An 18,882-nucleotide genomic window follows, 5' to 3' on the forward strand; every position below is an offset into this window, starting at 1 on the left:
AGTCTCAACATTGCATCATGCTATTCTTGTCCTTTTGAATTCTCCTGGTTTGGTGATTAGTTTGACCTCCAATTTCTCAGATATAGGATGAGGCATATTTAGGATATGGGCAGATTTAGGATGAGGCATTTGCTAGAAAATGATGATATGCAGAGAAGTTAGCTATACTGAGGGAGAACTTTGTTACACACCATTCTGCCGTTGGTGACTGCTGGCTTCAAGGAAGAGAGGGCAAGAATATTTAGCCTGTTCAGAGGAAAGTCATCACTGTGATAAGGAAAAATAATGCTCAGCCACTACCTCATTGATCAAGGGAGAGCAGGGCCATCCTCTTATGTGAAATATAGCTTTTTGCATGGTTTGTACAGATGTTGGAGCCAAATGACCTGAGCTTGGAGCTCTGCTCTGCTACTCCCTGGCTGTGTGGTCTTAAGCAAGTGATTTATTTTTGAACCTTGGTTCTCTCATATTAAAAATATAGGGATAATGATACCTGCTTTGCAGGGCTGTGATGAAGAGTCAATGCAGAAATGTACAGAGTCCCGAGCATACAATAGACCCTCCACAAATGATCACCATTTCCATTATTCTCTGGTGACCATTTCAGAGCTGCTGAGGACTTGTGTCTTTCTAGATCAAAAGGCATCTTTTAGATTTACTGTTGCCATAAGCAGAGGAGTGGGCTGCTGAGGAAACCCAATTCCTGGGATAGCCTACCTTTGAGCTGCTCTGAGAATGATTGTGGAATATGTATATTTGTTAATTTGGAGACTGCAGGAGGTATAACTGTTTGCTCATATTGTCCGATTCCTTACAATGTAAGTGCTCAGTGCCTGCATCTGTGAAGCCAACTGGTCCACTTTCTGCTGTTCAGCCTTTTGAGGGAGTTCAGGACGATGTGGTCGATTATTCTTTTCTTTGCTAGCTCTTCCACTCTCTTTCTGTCACCATCCACGAGACGTTCCCATCTATCTGCTGGAATTCCATTTCCTGCAGTGGAGTTTACAGGTTAGCAGAGCACGTGAGCTTACAGGAAGCTAAGTGTTGGCTGGACACATCATTCGGGGAACAGAGCCATTAAGACACTTCTAGCCAATGCGATCTGCTTTATAGGGAGAAATAGGAGAAGGATATGACTTTCTATTCTAAGCCACAAATGAATCTTCATGTGTAGGGAGCATGCAGAGTTTCTAGTCCGTGGTCCACCTTAGGTTGTTTTGTGGCCTGGGTCAACTCATTTCCCTTATCTGTGGAAAAGAAGTGCCTCCAAGAGCTGGTGTAAAGGATGAACATTTGTTTTATAATAATAATAATTGAGGGCTTCCCTGGTGGCGCAGTGGTTGAGAGTCCGCCTGCCGATGCAGGGGACACGGGCTCGTGCCCCGGTCCTGGAAGATCCCACATGCCGCGGAGCAGCTAGGCCCGTGAGCCATGGCCGCTGAGCCTGCGCATCCGGAGCCTGTGCTCCGCAACGGGAGAGGCCACAACAGTGAGAGGCCCGCGTACCGCAAAAAAAAAAAAATTATAATAACAATAATTGGGTATTTGGGATTAGCAGACACAAACCCTTATATGTAGGATGGGTAAACAACAAGATACTATGGTATAGCACAGGGAACTATATTCAATATCCTGTGACAAATCATAATGGAAAAGAATATGAAAGAGAATATATATGTATAACTGAGTCACTTTGCTGTGCAGCAGAAATTAACACTGTAAATCAATTATACTTGAATAAAATTTAAAAACAATAATAAAACAAATTCAGATGAGACAGTTACTTAACTCTCTCAGTTGGCTGATGTAAGTGCTTCTTAGAATAAGGTGAACACAGAATGTGAACCATGCCTCCCAGGTCTTTCGTGTCTTGCTTCCCACAGTTCCCACCATCTCCAACACACAAACACACACACACACACACACACACACCCACCCACCCACCCATGATCATGAATCCTGTGATGAATTCTCTTGTAATATGCTTGTGAGGCTGGGGACCCATCATAATGCCTGTTAAAACTACTATGAACACATATTTTCTTTTAAGGCTTCTCTTCCCAAATTAAAAGAAAAGTTACAGTAAAAACAAACTCAGCTGTAGACTTTATTTAAATGCAACATATACTTCACTAGTCAAGTTCTCTAGGAATGGAAAACTGCAATTCAGGATAAAAATTAGCGCTGGCTTATGTGTCTTGCCACCAACAGAAATCTTATTGCACCTCCAAATATATAACTAATGCATGCCATAGAAGGTAGTTGTATTTTTAGGTTTAGGTGTTTTTAGTTAGTATTCAGTGCATTCTCTTGAGAGAGCAGCACTGGTGAAAAGAATGATTCTGACAGGTGCTATTTCATTCTCACCTGGGAAGAGTTTCTTTCTTAATCACCACCCCTGTGGTTGTGCTTCTTCCTCTTTGTGTGAGATCTGGTGACTCACTCTAATGACTGAATGGGTAGCCTTTCTCTGGTCTATGGCCCCATCTCTCTCTATTATCTTGGTTCCCACTGCAGCTCACTCCTCTGTGTTTCTTTGCTTTACCCACTCTTCCTTCCCTGGCCTTCCTGGAGCCTGTGGCCTTGAAGCCAGTATCACACTACCAGTGTTCTCAAAGTGTGGCCCCAGACCAGCAGCCTCAGCATCGTCCAGTGTGGTAGGCAGGATGATGACCTTCCAAAGAGGTCTATATCCTAATCCCTGGAATCTGTAGGTATGTTAAATTACAAGGCAATGGGGAATTAAGGTAGCACATGTCATTAAGGTGGCTTAGCAGTTGACCTCAAGATAGGGAGAATACGCTGGATTACCCAGGTGGGTCCAATTGTAATCATGGAGTCTTTAAATGTGGAGGAGGGAGGCAGTGTCACAGTGACGTGATGCAGCAAAGACTTGCCCAGCCATTGCTGGCTTTGAAGATGAGGGATTGTGGCCATGAGCCAAGGAATGCAGGTCACCTCTAGAAACTGGAAGAAGCAAGAAAATGGATTCTCCCCTAGAGCCTCCAGAAAGAAATTCAGCCCTGCAGACACCTTGATTTTAGGCCAGTGAGACCCATTTTGGACGTAATGTTTTGAATTCCAGAACTATAAAGTAATACTTTTAACTTGTGTTGTTTTAAGACACTAAATTTGTGGAATTTCTTATAGCAGCTACACCTTGAACTTCTTAGAAATGAAAATTCTAGGACGCCCCCCACTCCAGACCTATTGTATCAGAAACTCTGGGGGTAGGGCCAGGAATCTGCATTTTAACAAGCCCTCTGGGGGAATCTGATGCATGTAAAGTTTGAGAATCTCTAGGGCATCTGTTTCCAAGTGGAAGGAGAAAGGAGTCGTGTTTGGTGAACGTGGTTGGGAAGATGCTGTGAGCTAGACGATATGGCGTGGCCAGGTGACTGTGTGTGGGCTCACCATTGAGCTGACTGGCTTTGCATGACATTGTTGTCCCTAGAAAGGGACAGTGTATAATTTGTGATGTGAAACAACATAGCAAACTGCTCCTGCAGCTGGTCAGCCAGCTTTTCAGAGAGATGTTTTGGGGACATCGTTTGAGTCTCTTTAAATTATCACAGGTGGACTTGTTTATGACAAAGGTAGCTGAGTTAGAGTGGGTGGCAGACTTAAGGCCAGGTGCTGCCAAAGGAGAAGTTAAAGAAAGGATGTCACATCCAGTTACTTGTTTATTTAGCATACATTTAGCCTACCAGGTGCCAAGCACTGTGTGAGGCTCTGACGATAGAGGTTGAACAAGGCAGAGAAGATCCCTGCTCACAAGGACCTTTGTTCTAGTGGGAGGAGACAGCAGACATATACTTTGATAAATTATACGATTTTTTTTCAAGTTCAGAGAAACCTCCTGCCCAGATCCGCTTGGTTTTGCTTTGTGCCATAATACAGGGAAGTTTAGAATGGGAAGTAACTGAACTATGTTTCAGATCACCTTCAGATCACTGAGGCTGGTGAAACAGAAGTATGCATCCGCGTGCTTCCTGATGGACACTTTGAAAGCCTTTCAAGAAAAGAGATGTAGACAACATCTTGGATCCTGTACCAATGGAAACTGTGGTTGAGAACTGTGGTGAGCGATGAAGAGAGTGGGCTTGTGGGAGCAGGTTGGGACCGCTGAGAAAGTATGTTGTGATGGAGGGGAGATGAGAGGAGAGGCTGGAAGGTCCCTTTCAGGCTGTTCAAACGAAAAAGTCCCTGTTGAAGAGGAGATTCACTTTATATCTCTGGGATAATAACCTTCCCCAAGTGCCCAGATGCTGGGCTCTGAAGTGGGTCTAAGGAAGAACAACCCCCTCTGAGAAGGTGTATATTGTTTATTCCTGAGGATGTGTATTTCACTTTTGGACAGGAGTCAGCTCTATGTCTGATCGATAAGAAATAAATTATGCAGGGCATTATCTTGGTTGGGTATATACTAACGAACTGCTATTCCTTTCCCCTCTTTCTTCTTCTCCTTCCATATGAAAAGCTTATGAATCCCCTTTTCGGTGAATCCCCTTTTCGTCTCCCAGGAGCATAGTTTTACTGGTTGTGGCCTTTGTTCATGATTTATTCCTTGCATGTTTAAAATGAGATGCCAGACAGCTTGCAATGGAGTGCCAGATCCCTTCCATTTGTCCTTCCAGAGCCACTCTGCCTTCTCTGCCACAGAAGGCTGATCTGATCAATGACATTAGTACAAGAGCTGCCTTGTCCTTTGGCTTCCAGTTGGGTTTGACCAATAGGGGCCCCAGCCAGGAGGCTGCCTGGATGAGTGAGGTCTGGGTATTCTAATTGAGTGTGCCACCTGCTTCCTGTTGGGATTTTGGAAGATATCAAAATATATAACAAGGAGATAAACACCATTAAACAAATCAAAAGGCATAGGGATACAGAACTAGGAATTGAGGTAGCCATGACATTTGTGTGCCTTTTCGTGTGTATTGGACAATCAGATATCTATTTTTTGTGAGCTACCTCTTCAAGTCTATTGCCCATCTTAAAATTGGTTGTTAGTCTTTTTGTTTATTTGTAGGAATGTCTTAAAAATATATTCTGGGGCTTCCCTGGTGGCGCAGTGGTTGAGAGTCCGCCTGCCGATGCAGGGGACACGGGTTCGTGCCCCGGTCCGGGAAGATCCCACAAGCCGCGGAGCGGCTGGGCCCTTGAGCCACGGCCGCTGAGCCTGCGCGTCTGGAGCCTGTGCTCCGCAACGGGAGAGGCCACGACAGGGAGAGGCCCGCGTACTGGAAAAAAAAAAAAAAAAAAAATATATATATATATTCTGGACATCAGTCTTTTGTCAGATATAAGTATTGCAAATATCTCTCCCCAGCCTGTGACTTGCCTATTCACTATCCTAATGATGTCTTTGTCTAACAGATATTCTTTTTTTTTTTAAGTTTTTTTTTTTTTTTTTGCGGTATGTGGGCCTCTCACTGCTGTGGTCTCTCCTGTTGCGGAGCACAGGCTCCGGACACGCAGGCTCAGCGGTCATGGCCCACGGGCCCAGCCGCTCCACGGCATGTGGGATCCTCCCGGACCAGGGCACGAACCCGTGTCCCCTGCATTGGCAGGCAGACTCCCAACCACTGTGCCACCAGGGAAGCCCCTAACAGATATTCTTAATTCTAATGAAGTCCATTTTATCATTGTTTTTATTATATGGTTAGTGCTTTTAGTGTTCTGTTTAAGAAATCTCTGCTTACTCTAAGCTCGTGACAATTATATTTTCTTCCAGAAGCTTTATCGTTTTACCTTTCACATTTATGTCTATGATCCATCTCAGATTGATTTTTTAAAAAACAGCTTTATTGAGGTATAATTTACATACCATTAAGTTTACTCATTATTTAAAAATTTATTTATTTGTTTTTATATATTTATTTTTGGCTGTGTTGGGTCTTCGTTGCTGTGCGTGGACTTTTCTCTAGTTGCAGTGAGCGGGGACTACTCTTCATTGCGGTGCACAGACTTCTCATTGTGGTGACTTCTCTCATTGTGGAGCACAGGTGCTAGGTGCGCGGGCTTCAGTAGTTGTCTCACTCAGGCTCAGTAGTTGTGGCACATGGGCTTAGTTGCTCCATGGCATGTGGGATCTCCCCGGACCAGGGCTCGAAGCCGTGTCCCCTGCATTGGCAGGTGGATTGTTAACCACTGCGCCACCAGGGAAGTCCCAAGTTTACTCATTTTAAGAGTTCCATTCAATGATTTTTTTAAAAGTTAATTTACAGAGCTGTGCAACTATCTCCACAACCTAGTTTGAGAATAGTTTCATCACTGAGGAAAAAAAACTTGTGCCCATTTGCAGACATTTCCCTTTCCCACCCTCAGCCCCAGGCAACTACTCATCTACTTTCTCTCTCTATAGATTTGCCTTTCAAATTCGTGTGAGTGTGTGTGTGTGTTTATGTGTGTCTGTGTGTATATGTATGATGTGTAGTTATTATGCACAGACCTTAACTCCAAGCTTCTTGGAAGCCAGAGCAAAAAGGGCATCCCAGTGTTTTTCATGGTCTTCCTGGCTGGTCCCTGCTAGGACTACAATTCCATCATTTCAGGAAGAGTTATTTGTATCAAGTCTTATAACAGGCATTGGGTAATATAATGGGCAATGTCTTTGGCTACATTTTGGCATGAGATAGAGAAATCCCAAACAGTTATTTCTTCGGTTGGCACTCTCTCAGAGTTCAAGAATTATCTATCACCCAGTTGAGACTAGAGAAGGCAATTCTGTGAGAAGCTACAATAATAAGGATTATGCTCCTGGATTTCTGATGATCTAAATGAATACACTGGGGGAACTTAAGGCAGCTAAGGCACAAGCAGGCAGTATGGTTCTGTTAAATACACGAGTCTGAAGCAGGCTTTTGGTGAGGACAGATCAGTCTTTTTCACAGTTGGGTGAGTGTCTGAAGTGCCCCAAAGCTGTATTGTTTGTTTATTTTTTTTCTAAAATTTTCCCCCAGCTTTACTGAAGTATGATTAACAAATAAAAAGTTACTATTTTGTGTATGTGTGTGGGTGTGTGTGGCGAGAACACTTAAGATCTGTTCTCTGTTCTCATAGCAAATTTCAAGTATACATGCAGCATTAACTATAGTCACCATGCCATACACTAGGCCTCCAGAGCTCATTTATCTTATAATTGGAAGTTTGTACCCTGTGACCTATATCTTCTCTCCCCAGCACACCACGCCCCCGCCCCAACCCCTGGTAATCACCATTCTCTTCTTTGTTTTTCTGAGTGCAATTTTTACTAACGTAGGATCCATGTGCTGTGTCTAACCACCAGACATTCAGGTAGCAGAGTTGACATATTGTGAACATTTAAGGGCCTGGTGTGTCCTTGTATTTCTGCTTATCAGTGGCTGGCACACTTATCCCTTGTGCATGGATGCCAGGGGACCTGTGAGTGGGGCCAGCATTCCCCACTGAAAGGACCTTCCATTCTTCTCTCACACCTGGAAAAATAGATGGCTGGTTCCCTAGCTTTCTGCAACATAAAGTATGAGAGAAAATGGTTTGGAGCCTACATAATTTTAAGAGTTCTTACCACTTCACCACCTCAAAATATATACTTTTGATATACCCAACAGGATTGGTTAATTTTAAAATATAGCCTTACATAGCTGTTTGAATTGACCTGTTGGATAGAGTTACTTGTAGGCCATCAAATATTGAATATCTTCCAAATGCAATGATTTATTTGGACCATATTTTAATGTTGAAATGTTTTCAAGTCGTCATTTAGCCAACACGTTCAGCTGCTCACAAAGGCTACCCTTCTAGCTGGTCATGGCAAAAGCCATATCACTGGCACAGAGAAGGTTGCTTTTCTGTTTGTCTTAACAGTAGTAGGATATGTATCCACTTTACCCAAAAGCTATATTAGTTAAACACGTTAAAAAGGGATACTCTTGCACTGCCAGTGAGAATATAAATTGGTACAACAATTTTAGAAAGCTCTCTGGCAGCATCTACTATAAGTAAACATATACATACTGTATGTCTTAGCAGTTCCACTTCTAAGTATATACCCAATAGAAACGATTTTATATATGTTCACCAAATATATGTACAAGGATGTTTGTAGCAGCTTTATTCGTAATAAGCCCAAACTGGAAACTACCCAAATGCCCATCATTACACAACTGTAGAATGGATTAATGAATTGTGTATTCGTACAATAGAAATACTCTAGAGCAATAAAGTGAATGACTTCACACAACAACATGTATGAATATCACATATTATGTTGAACTAAAGAGCAGGAACAAAGAATAATGTTATAGGATTCCATTCACTTAAAGTTCAGAAATAGGCAAAACTGATGATAGAAATCAGTAGTGGCTGCCTTCAGGGAGGTGATTAACTGAAGGGTATGAAGGGGTTTTTGAAGCATGAGTGGTGTTTTAATGTTTGATCTGGGTGGTGGTTATATAGATTTGTTCACTTTGTAAAAATTCATTGAGCTGTATACTTCTGGTTTGAGTCTTTTACTGTATATATGTTATATCAATAAAAATTACTTAAAAACAAGGAGGGCAGTTAGAACAGTCCTGCCTTATGTGTTGAAGATTATCTGATAAAAGTCCATTTCTGTAGATACACTGATCCCGGAAATGGTGCAGATTTTGAAGAGTCATGAATAACCTGAGATAAAATATGAATGAAGCTTGGCTCAGAGAGAGAGTTTCTGTATTTAGACTCAAAGTTTGACAGGGATTAATGCAGGAAGTGAGAAATTGCATATTTTTTTCCATGTTCACCTCTCTTTGAGGTGAAATAATGTATACTAGTGAGTCTTGGTGAAATAGTTGTGTCTAAGATGGCTGACTTCTCACCTAAGATATTAAACTAAGAAACTCAGATTCGTGCTCTCCACCGCCCGCCCCCCCACAACCTCTCCACTTACTTAGACTAAATGACAGTCCATCTTTACAAAGGATATCTGGCAGAATAATGGTCTATACTTTTGAGGACTTTTTACCTCCATCCCTCCTTGAGGAACTGGGACAAAATACTTCATGTCTTTGTTAGAGCAAATTGGGAGTTGAGTAGTCTGGTGTGGGTTGGGACCTACTTTCTCCTTGGTCTTACAGGATCTGGCCACCTTCTCTTCTCTACCCTCATCTACTCCTGTCCCCTTTGTTCACCCTGCTCCGGCCTTACTCCAGCCTCCCTGACACTCCTCAGACCCACCCTGACACTCCTGCCTTTGCACCTTTGCCCTATCTGTCCTTGGAGACACCTTGGATGTGTGCCCTCATTCATCTCTACCCCTAAGGCCTTCATGCCCTTTCAAGTCTTTGCTCAAAGGTCATCCACCCAATGAGGTCTAATCTGACCATCCTATGGAATACTGCAGTCTTCCTCCTCGACCCCTTCACTGGACTGTTGAGAAATTTCTGGACACACGTAGGAGACAGCGTGAAGGGATGGAAGAAACACGGGCTTTGGAACAAAACCGAACTGGAGTTTGGAATTTGGGAGTTGCCTAGTATTTCTCTGGGTCTAGTGTCCTCAAACATAAAATGAGGCCACCTCACAGGGTTGTTGCCAGGTAGGATACTGTAGGTAAAGCAGCAAGGCAAGAGCTTGTACGTGGCAGTTCACAATAAATAAAATCTCTCATCCCCTCCTCTCTGGCCATTTCCCCCCTGCCTCAGTAGGGTCTGATTTACACAGTAAGATATTCCAGGAAGTCAGTTCCAGATGAGGATGAACACATTTTCACAGGATGAACAAACTAGCATGGAAAAGTGGAACCTCTAATATATTAACTGAAATTATTATGGTTTGCCTCATCTTACGTACTCAAAACTGACTTCGTTAAAAGCCTGGGAGAGGAAATGGCCTGAAGCCTTCGACACAGATGGGAACTGACTGTTTAAGAAGCCAAGTCTCTGACAGGCGGTGATGTTACAGCCCTAGAGGAAGGTGAGAAGATAAAGATCTTCACTCCTGCCCCAGACATTCTGAGGCATTCCAGGGAGGAGCTGTGTCATTAACAACCGTGTTCTGAAACACTCTGAGGGTCAAAAAAAGGTACCATTTGCCTTTGGGGCACAGGGATGTGTGTTCTAGTTACTAAGCAACTCGCCCTTCTGAGCTGGCCTGGCCTCATTATTCTGCCTATGGTGGTGGGAAGTAAATCTGTTGTTTTTGGAAAGAGAAGCTAAGGTTTTCTGGTCCTTCCATTTATTAAAGGAAATATCCTGATGAAAAATGAGTAAGACCCAGGGAGGATTCTGTCCCTTATGTGGTGAGAACAAGATTAGGAGGGGTCTTGACCTGGAGGGAAGGCTGTAGAAAATGGAAAGGCAGGTATCTGTCCATAACTTTTACACTTAGTCCAGTGAAAAATCAGGAAAACTGTGTGAAAGCCTGGTTGGTTGAGTAATGGAAGAGCTTACAGAGAAAGAAGTATTCTCAAAGTGTGCACACCAGCATCTGAGAACCTGTGACTTGGTGGGAAATGTCAATGGCTTAGCACAGTGCCAGGCACACTGTACGTGCTAAAAATGTTCGCTTTTATTGAAAAGTTTGAGTGGTTGTAATTGTCTGCAAGAGTGTGTTGTGGCCACTCTGAAGAGTCTCACGTTTTGTTACAGAAGTTCTTGTCCATATTTTTCTGAACCAGCTTGGGAAGAAGCTGATAGAGATTTTCCCTGTGCCGATGGAGTGTTTTTTGTTTTTTTCCTTGGGGAAGGGCAGAAGTTGGATGACAAGGCAGAGTGCCACAGTCAGAGAGCAATTAGGAGCTTAATAAATGAGCGTCCGGTTGGGTGGAGGGAAATGCTAGAAAGGGAGATGTAAGCTACGGGCAGCATGAGTCAGGCAGCCGATCCCATTTGCAAGTCGGTAACTTGCAAAACCAGGAGTGTGCATTCAATTCCATTGGTCTGGCTTCTTGTCCTGGGTTGGATATCATGTACTTTTAAAGCACTCTGTGCCACCATCTTCATGACCTTTCTGCTCAGCATCCCACCTCTATCGGGGCTACTCTCTGGGATCCTGGCAGAGAAGGAGTGAACCTTCATGTCTGCAGACCCACGACTTTTGCACTCCCAAGTGTGCTGCTGATGTGCACAGAACTGATTATTTTGGGGAAGTGGAGTAGAGCATATAATTCATTGAAACATTCTTGGAGCTGCCTAGGGAGAATTTGGGGACAATAGATTGGGTGTTATGTTGGTTTTAGCCGAGTAGCATTCCTCTTCCTTCTCTCCTTTTTCCCAGCATGGGGTGGAGACTCCATCTCCAAATTGAGCTCTGGATTAGTCTCTCCACCATCTTCTCTACACTCGAATGGTTGATTTTTCAATTCATGTGCTGCTGTGTGCCTGTGGTGGCTTAACTCTGCTCTGGTAATTGTAATGAAAGGAGATAACCAGAGGGCTTAGCTTTGAGAGATAGAATCACTCTTTACTGAAGACTCATATTGGAAGGAATAAAATTTAAGGTCTGATACTCTGTGTTATAATATTGTCAGTCCCCATCCCAAGGTGGAAGAGATATCGAAACTCTGTTTTCCATAAGTCAACCTAATTTTGATGCCAATCTCCCACCCTGCTAGTTTGGTTGGAAGTTCCTCATCTGTCTTTACAGAACTTTTCCCCACTTGGGCATGTTCGTCATTGGCTGTATGTCCATATCAGCTCATCCCTTGAACTTGGTGGATATTCTTGGGACATGGCAACCTAGTGAGGCCAGAAAGCCCAGTGCTTGTGGTTGTGTTTCTCTGGATATACCACATCTTTCCTCCCTAACATCTTTCTGCCAACACAGAGCATAGCAAGGGAGCAAGCCCAGGTCTATAGAGCATGTCCCCTTCCTTCTTTTTAATCTGGAAGAAGTTTTTTTCCCTGTGATAAGTTAAAGATAGGCATAAATTCATTGCTACTCCTCCCATTGAGAGGGAAAGTCAAATTGATCTTACCTTGAATCTGGGCTGGCCTTAAGGACTCACTTGTAACCAATAGAATGCAGTGGAATGGACATTGCATGAAAGGTAACTTCTGCTGGAGCCCTTTGGGAATGCTCATCATGGAGGAAGCAAGCTGCCAGTTAAGAAGTCTGGCTTGAGATTGCCATGCTGTGAGGAAGCTCAAGCTAGCAGCACAGAGTGGCTACATGAAAAGAAAGACAAAAGGGAGAAGGAGAGAGGGGGGAAACTCCATTAGCCCCCATCTGTTCCAACTAGCCCAACTCAGCCAGGCCTGTGAGTAAAGACATCTTCAGATGCTTCCAGCTGTAGCTACCATCTGACTGCAACAAGGGAAGGGACCCCCATCAAGAACCATCCAGGTGATCAATCGGTACACAGGATCATGAGAGAGAATATTGTTTTAAGCCCCTGTGTTTTCAGAAGTTTGTTACACAGCAGTAGATAACCGGAACACTCCTCATACTGTTCTCCTCAGTGGGTTTAGATGTTTGAAAACAAAATCCAGCTATTAATTTTCACTCTGCCACAGGCATCCTTTGAGGTTAGGAATCACAGAGCTTGCTACCTCTTAATGGGGGAAGAAATCTGGGTAAAGGGAGAGAAAATAGGGATTAAAAAATTCCATAAATTAACATCTAAAAAATTTCACCCATGCCCAGTTTAATTTTGACTTCCATTAGGATGTAATTCCATTGTTGCACTCTCTATGGGGTTGGCTATTTTGAGACATTTTTGGCTTTGTGAAATTGCTAGGTAAAAAGTATATTTCATTATGGCTTAATTACTACTTTTAATCATTTACTATGTACAAAGTATTTTGTGAATTCCTATGAAGAATTCGAAGAAGACATTTACTTGAGAAAAAAAAGCTTGAGAGAAGTGATAAACCCCGAGTTATGCCATTATGCATGACAGCGATGAGAGGACCAAGGCAGTATTTCATCAATTTCCAAATGAGATCGGGGACAGAGGCGTCACTGAGGGTGTGGGTAGTCTGTGAGGATTCTAGTGTAGGGACAGCTCCTGCAGTGAATTCTGTAGCATGAGCAGGTGAACACATCAATAACAGAATTTTGGTAGGTAGAGCAGGGAAGAGCTTTGTTCACGTGGGGGAATGGCATGAGTGAAACCATTTTGCAGAGTATTTGAGTGATAAAATGAACTGGAGGAAAATAAAAAACAAACAATAATAACAAAAAATAAAACTCAGCTCTACCATATGACCCAGTAATCCCAGTGCTAGGCATATATCCGGAGAAAACCATAATTCAAAAGGATGCATGCACCCTGATGTTCATTGCAGCACTATTTACGATAGCCAGGACATGGAAGCAACCTAAGTGTCCATTGACAGATGAATGGATAAAGAAAATGTGGTACATATATATGATGAAATTTTACTCAGCCATAGAAAGGAATGAAATAGTGCCATCTGCAGAGACGTGGATGGACCTAGAGATTGTCATACAGAGTGAAGTAAGTCAGAAAAAGAAAACCAAATATTGTATAATATTGCTTACATATGGAGTCTAGAAAAATGGTACAGGAGAACTTATCTGCAAAGCAGAAATAGAGTCATAGATGTAAAGAAAAAACTTACAGTTACCAACGTGGGGTGTGGGGAGGGATGAACTGGGATTGACATGTACACACTACTATGTGTAAAATAGATAACTAACGAGTACCTACTGTATAGCACAGGGAACTCTACTCAATGCTCTGTGGTGACCTAAATGGAAAGGAAATCTAAAAAAGAGTGGATATATGTATATGTATAACTGATTCACTTTGCTGCACAGCAGAAACTAACACAACATTGTAAAGCAACTATACTCCAATAAAAATTAATAATGAAAAATCAACTCAGCTGCCTGAACCACAGATAATACAGTTTACGTTTCTGAATTTGTCTGTTCTCTTCACTGGTGTGCGTCCTCGCTGACATTGGCTAACAGCTACTGACCACCAAGTGAGGACCCTTTGGCATCCTGTTCATTGTCCAATGCCCAAGGAAGTAACTTTCTGAGGTGCAGCTTATAACTTGGGGGAGCAGCATTCGTGGTTGGAAGGTGTGTTCTGATCTGGGAGGGTTATCCCCTGGACCTTTCCTTGACTCGGCAGGAGAAAAGCCACCTCATCTTCCTTTCTCGAGATCTTTGTAATTAACCAGTGATAGTTAGCTGTAGGGGCTTTCATCCCTCCCAGGGGGCCTGGCTAGAATCTTTGGGGGCTGGTTCTCCTTGTGGGCACAAAGCATGTGTCTGTAGACTCTGCAGTGGAGTACTCGACTCAGAACCATTCTTCCGGACTGGTTCTCCAAGGCACTTCAGGTCATCATAAAGAATTCTTTGGCTCTGGTGGCCTCTTGACTTGTGTCCTCATCTTCCAACTTTTGGCTGTGTAGATGGTGGGGAAAGATTCGGAGGCCTTCATAGAAAGAGACAGGAGCTAGCATGTGTGGGTGGAGGGCAGTAGAGGAAGCAGGGAAACTTAGTGTCCCGTGGCTGGAGGCGGAAGCAGCAGAGAAGGGCTATGCCCTAGGAAGTCTGAAGACGCAGGAGGTTGCTAAGCAGTACTCTTTATCGGATTCCCTAAACCTGGCTGCCTTGCATAAATATCACAACCAACTTTTCAGAGTGTGTGTGTGAGGGGGATGGGGGTGAGTGTGGAGATAGGGAATGGAATTTGATAGAATTGCTGCAAAAGATAAGAAATTGGCTATGTAATATAAAACGTAAGTTACTTTTTTTCTGGCTTATAGTTTACCTATGGATATTAGAGATTAGCCCTGGTATTTTTCTATTTCTTACCCTCTTTCCAGCTTTATTGAGGTATAGTTGACATGTAACATTGGGTAAGGTTAAGGCATACAGCGTAATGATTTGATTTATGTATATGAAATATACAAAATGATTACTACATCTATCACCTCAAGTAGTTGTAATTTTTTTGTGTGTGGTGAGAACGTTAAAAGTCTTCTCTTACCAACTTTCAAATGCACAATACAGTATTAACTGTAATTACCATGCTGTGGATTACATCCCCAGAACTTATTAATCTTATAACTCGAAGTGTGTACCCTTTGACCATTTTCATACATTCCCCCCACCCCATAAGTTACTATTTGATTTAATCTGTGACTGAGTAAAACTGGCAGACTTTCCATCAGGACCGAAAGCAAGAGACGATCATGCAGCCCTGCCGTGTTCCCAACAAACTTTTCAAGCTATAAACCTCTGTCAGCTCTGGTCCCACCCTCACTGCAGGCTTGGAAGAGGGGTGATGGACACGTTCAACATCATCTTTCATTATCCCAGAGCTGTTCCCTCCTTGTCTCATGCTGTAAATAAATTTCAGGGACGCCCCCACTAGTTGTGTTTGGATGGAAATGAATCAACGTGAGCACTAGACAAAGTGGGGCAGCCCTCTGCTGAGGAGCCAGTGTGGAAACCCAGAACTGCCAGAGCTCGGGTCTGGGACGGAACCTCACCGGCATCAGGGCCAGCCTGCTGTTGCATACCTGGGCACCTGGAGGCCCCAAAAGGCTGGTTGGTGGCTTGCCCAGGGCCATTGGTTGGCAGAAGCAGGGAACTCTAGGTCTGTACTGGCCTTCAAGTTCAGAAACATCTTCACCACCCGCAGCCTCTTGTCTCTTGCTTCTTTTTCTTCCTGGATGAAAGGGAGGTGGGACTTTCAGATAATATGATGCTAACTGGAACTCTGGTCTGTGAGCCTTAAGGATACTTCAGGCCATTGGTGTGAGGGAGGATAGTCTGTATGCTCCTTTCAGAGAGTAAACCAGTGATTAAACCTTAGTGATTAAAGAGTGATTAGAAAGAAACACATTATACTGACAACCAGCCTAATGCTTGTTATTTGTAGAAAAGCTGGAAAATGCAAATAGGCACAAAGAGAAACTAAAAATAACAAGCTCTCATCTCCCACAGATATCATCATCAACATGTAGCCTTTTAGCCTTTAAACCTTTATTCTTCGTGTCTAGATGTACATATCAATGCATGCATATAGATATGCACATATATGTAAAAATGGGAATTTTACCAAAAATGTTCATTCCATCTTATAATCTTTTTTTTTTCATTTTATCTTGTGTCTTAAATATCTTCTCATGTATTCTTAAGAGTGAATCCCTGAAGGGGTTCTCACTTTTATTCTTGTTTTTGGGCAAGAGTCTCTGTGCATTCTTATGTGTTTATGCAGTGCCATCAGGCTCTGTGTTGTGCATTGCTAAACGATGGGCCCAAATTCCTTGGTATAAGGAGCTGGTAGACTGCATCGGATATTTTCCTTCCTTCAGGAAGCTCCTGTCTGCTGCAAAGAGTAAAACAAGCAGTGGAGAGTTAAAGAAGAAGGCTGGTTTGTAATAGCTGATAATGGCTGTTAAAATTAACATCAATCATTCTCTATATTTTTAGTTTCATAAGGAAAAAACAAAACAAAACACAGCACCACCCTTGGCTTGGGTTGCTGTGTAGTTAGAAGAGATGTAAATATAGCCAAGATGTTCCTCCTTTGTGACTAATCACTTGAAGAAAGGGGGAGTGTGACAGCCAGGGAACCCAGCCTACGCCTTTCAGTCTTTAAATATTTGTGATAAATCGTTTATGTTCGTGTGTGTGTGTGTGCGCGCGCACGCGTGTGCCCCGGGAATCCCCACAGCACACAGAAGGTTGTTTCAGGGGCTATGTGGACTACAGGCCAGCTAATCACCTGACTAGTGATGTGAGAATCTTCTAGAATGATACTCTTGAAGTGAGGCGTCAGGCCTTCACAGAGTGGAAATTATGGACCATGCTGGCTTAGTCCTTTGCCAGAAGAAAGAGTAGTGTCTGAGAGAAAAAAAAAAAAATGCAGCTTGGAAGAATTAGGAATGGAGGTGGGAGGCAATCATACATTTCTAGAAGGTCATCCAGCCAAATAAGGCTGGTGCTAGGGTTGTTGGAAGGAGTGAATAATGTAATCTCTGTGCAGCTCTTAGCATGGGCCCTAGTTTGTAGTTAGTACTCAGTAATTTGTAGCTATTATTCCCACTATGGTTATGACCATTGTCATATTACTTATGAGACTGAATTAAATTCCGCGTGGGACAGCCATGTCTAGACTTGTGTATGCTGGGGTAGTGAAATACATTCTGGGACTAACCTATCGTCCAGTGGGATCGCCTCTTTCATTCCCGGCCCATCCCATCCGCAGTCTTAGCAACTTTGGCAGGATGCTTCTTGGGCAGGCTAGACCGGATATGCGGTGATGTGTCCTGGGCCATTGCAGAGTGCCCTTTAAAGCCACATCACCTCTGTAGTTCTAAGCATGTGTGAGCTTTCAAGCCACCCTCTGGCCCAGTTTCTCCCTCCTCCTTTCTCCTGGAGAGGAAAGATGATTTCTTGCTGCAAATAAAGCTACCAACCTACATCTTAATAGGGGAGAGGGAGGGGGTGGGGAGATAAAAGATGAAGCCATTAGTTTGGCAATGGGGAGGGAACTTGGGGGTAAGAGTCTTCACAGCACCTGGAGGGGACGAGACAATTTGGAGAGGCTAAAAGGGGTTAGGGAAATGTTGTGGGTTAGACCTTGGGTTCTCTTAAATGTTCCTTGAAAACAAATACTGGAGAGTTGGATTTCTTTTCAGTACTTTAAATGTGTCTGGGTGGGGTGCAAAGACTGAGCCATGTCGACTCCCATTGATGTAGTAGGGCTACAGGTATACAATCTTCTTGCTAATTTCTGCCTCGGTGGAAGAAAGTTTTTCCACCAACCTGAGCAAAGCCTCACTAACCATGTAAGTGGTTTTGAATTTATCCATAAACCATTCAACAATTCTTGTTCCAGCTGCTTTACGTCATCACCTTGGATGGGCCAAGATCTGCCCTGTCAGATTAGCTTCAGAAAATGGAGGATCCCTCTGCCCAAGGCTCTTGACAGATAGACAGGACTGTGAAGGGGATCCATGCTTAATTGGTCCCCAGTTCTTTTTTAAACTATTGAGCTCAGTGTAGACATCTGTATGCAATTTCAGGAGGAATTCTATCTTCCCTATTAAGCTCCTGGGTGTATTACGAATTCCATAAACAGAAATGACCTCTTTGCTCTCCCTGTATATGAGTGGCAGCTCCTAACTATGTTTTTCTTGGAGGCCTATATTCGCATATAATTGTTAGAATAATATGATCGGCAGGTGATTCCAGCTATTTCATAGACTCCAAACTCACTGAATTCCTTAAGTTGTTACAGAGAGGCCTAAGGTAAAATGTGAAGATTGTGAAATGGGTGGCAATACTGTTGTTCTAGGTGAATATTTAAAAAATACTCTTGTGGAGGGCAAATCTGGCATATTATGCTAATTAAGTTCAGTGTTAGACCAACCTTAGTGTGATAGGTATTAGGATTCTTTTTATTATTATTATTTTGAATTTTATTTTATTTATTTTTTTGTACAGCAGGTTCTTATTTGTTATCTGTTTCATACATATTAGTGTATATATGTCAATCCCAATCCCCCAATTCATCCCACCACCACCGCCTCCACCCAACCCCTCACTTTCCCCCCTTTGTGTCCATACCTTTGTTCTCTACATCTGTGTCTCTATTTCTGCCTTGCAAACCAGTTCATCTGTACCATTTTTCTAGATTCCACATGTATGCATTAATATACGATATTATTTATTGTTTTTCTCTTTCTGATTTACTTCACTCTGTATGACAGTCTCTAGGTCCATCCACGTCTCTACAAATGACTCAATTTTGTTCCTTTTTATGGCTGAGTGATATTCCATTGTATATGTTTGCCACATTTTTTTTAACATCTTTATTGGAGTATAATTGCTTTACAATGGTATGTTAGTTTCTGCTTTATAACAAAGTGAATCAGTTATACATATATCCCCATATGTCTTCCCTCTTGTGTCTCCCTCCCTCTCACC

General features: G+C 42.9%; 1 protein-coding gene across 3 annotated transcripts in view; it reads left to right on the forward strand.

The window, feature by feature from the left end:
• FRMD3 (FERM domain containing 3) overlaps positions 1 to 18,882 on the forward strand; it is a 312,566-nt gene that overhangs the window by 119,830 nt on the left and 173,854 nt on the right. The window contains exon 2 of one of the 3 annotated variants that reach the window (XM_073806028.1): positions 3,939 to 4,081. The exons of the other annotated variants lie outside the window; for them this stretch is intronic. The gene's annotated coding sequence lies outside the window, so the exon portion shown is untranslated. The remainder of the gene's footprint in view (positions 1 to 3,938; positions 4,082 to 18,882) is intronic. 3 annotated transcript variants of the gene reach the window in all.

Source organism: Tursiops truncatus, chromosome 6, assembly GCF_011762595.2.
Source record: "Tursiops truncatus isolate mTurTru1 chromosome 6, mTurTru1.mat.Y, whole genome shotgun sequence".
Lineage (NCBI taxonomy): Eukaryota > Metazoa > Chordata > Mammalia > Artiodactyla > Delphinidae > Tursiops > Tursiops truncatus.